At 37.6% G+C, this 2,207-nt stretch overlaps 1 pseudogene; it reads left to right on the forward strand.

The window, feature by feature from the left end:
• On the forward strand, nucleotides 1-1,405 carry LOC127791033 (myb-related protein 306-like; annotated as a pseudogene).
• Nucleotides 1,406-2,207: the final 802 nt, after the last annotated feature.

Consider the following 2,207-nt stretch of genomic DNA (forward strand, 5'->3'; position numbering starts at 1 on the left):
ATGGGTAGAATTCCATGTTGCACCAAGGATGGTGTGAAGAAAGGGCCATGGACACTAGAAGAGGATGTTAATTTGGTTTCCTACATCCAAGAGCATGGATCAGGAAATTGGAGATCTATTCCCGCTAATGTTGGTAAAATTTTCTTTTCTTTTCTCCTGTTTTCCTTTTTTTTTTTCTTCATCATCTAGCTTCTAGTATTGCTTTTGAGTTCTTTATTGGTTCCATAAATGTTTAATAACCTCAAGCTCTAGTGCAATACTCCTCCCTACTAGAAAGAGACTATAACGCTGTCAAATTTACTCTCATGATTTTGTATTTAATTTGACTGTATTCTTGCATTGGGTTTTTAAGTTTGCTAGATGTAGCAAAAGTTGCAGGCTGAGGTGGACAAATTATCTTCACCCTGGCATCAAACGTGGCAACTTCACTAAACGTGAAGATAAATTGATCATCAGTCTTCAAGTCCTTCTTAGCAACAGGTGATGAAAGTTGAAAATCTCTCTCTCTCTCTCATATGGTTTTTCCTGATTTAGGTTGGAGATTTTGAGTTTAATTAACTAAGCTGTAAATTTTTTTATCTTAGCGTAGGTGGGCTGCAATAGCATTCTATCTCCCCTAGAGAATTGACAAAGATATCAAAAATTACTGGAACACTCATTTGAAGAAGGTGATAAAAACCCATGGAGGCCAGAACCAAGAGGGTGTCTCCCCTTCAAGGTCCTTGTCCAAAGGGCTATGGGAGAGAAGGCTGCAAATTGACATCAACAAGGCTAAGCAAGCTTTGATTGAGGCTTTGTCCTTGGACAAACAAAGCACTTTGCTTGAGCCAAAGACATCTAAAGGCTTAGACCAACCATCCACCAGTTATGTATCCAATACTGGAAACATAGCGAGGTTGCTCAAAGACTGGATGAAAGAGCCCCCAAAGTCATCTCAAACTGCAACCTAGGAAACCACTTCCCAGACCTCCATCACCAATACCCCTTTCGTTGTAGGTGGGGAAATAATAAAAGGCTGGTACTTAATTTCTATATGTTTATTGATGAACCGATGATCTGAAATAATAAGTGTAATGCCTTTGCTATTGGTTCATCCAGCACTGCTCGGAACACTTTTACACCAGGATCATCCAGCATCAGTACTGAAGCAGCACCAAAAGTGGTGCTAGTAGGCTTTAACTCCATTTTTAGCTTCACTCCTTCTTACAACCTTGATGTTTCCATGATCGTGGATGAGGTTGCAAACACAACGCCTGTAACTGTTGCCCTCAAGCAAGGCGAGAGGAAGCCAAAATTTGATCAAGTTCCTCTGTTAGAATTTGAGAAATGGCTTATGGATGATGACGACGACGACGACGACGATGGTGATGATGAAGATGCTAGTGAAGGGCATGTTGATCGATGAACCCCCCCTCCGTTTGTGGAGAAAAACTAATCAATGGGTTGTTTTGAGGAGTTTAGTTTCAGGCTTGAGAGTAAATAGGTTTTTGTTTCTTGAGTATTAAGGCCTAAACTATATTAAGGTTTCTTTCATTTTTTGTGCTTAGTTTTGTGAGTGAGGAGCTAGTAGGGTTCCTCTCGATATAGCTAGGGCTTGAGTAGGGACATCTCTCTCTCTCTCTCTCTCTCTCTCTCTCTCTCCCTCTCCCTCTCTCCCTCTATATCTAAATAACTTTTATATAATATAATGCATTTGGAATAAATTTAGAGTTTTGTGTTATATGAAGTGTTGGGTTGTTGATATATAGATTTTCTTAAGTCTCATCTCATCATTTCAAGCATAGTTATTGGAATTAGACAAAATTGTCAAACCAATAAAAGGTAATATTCTTATTGGATTGGCCAAAACTTCACAACTAGAACTGGAACCACTCTTTTAAAAATATAAAAACATGGATTATTGATTAATTAAATGTTGAAATTTCTTAACTACAACAAACTAATTAATTAAGAGTACCCACAATCTAAATAATTAAGATGTTCAAATCCCATACCATAATTAGTGTGCTATAAATGTTCTAAAGTTGTGCTTTATATATATATATGTATGTATGGCGAGTCATTAGCATATAGAAAAATATTTATGGAAGAAAGGCTTCTAATTAGTGCACATTATCTTATAGTTTTTAATCAATGTAAGTGTATAATACACTAATTTCAGAAAGGCCTGGGAAATTATAGGTCTCGATGTGGTGGAGGTGGTGCGT

This window comes from Diospyros lotus, chromosome 14 (genome assembly GCF_014633365.1).
Source record: "Diospyros lotus cultivar Yz01 chromosome 14, ASM1463336v1, whole genome shotgun sequence".
Lineage (NCBI taxonomy): Eukaryota > Viridiplantae > Streptophyta > Magnoliopsida > Ericales > Ebenaceae > Diospyros > Diospyros lotus.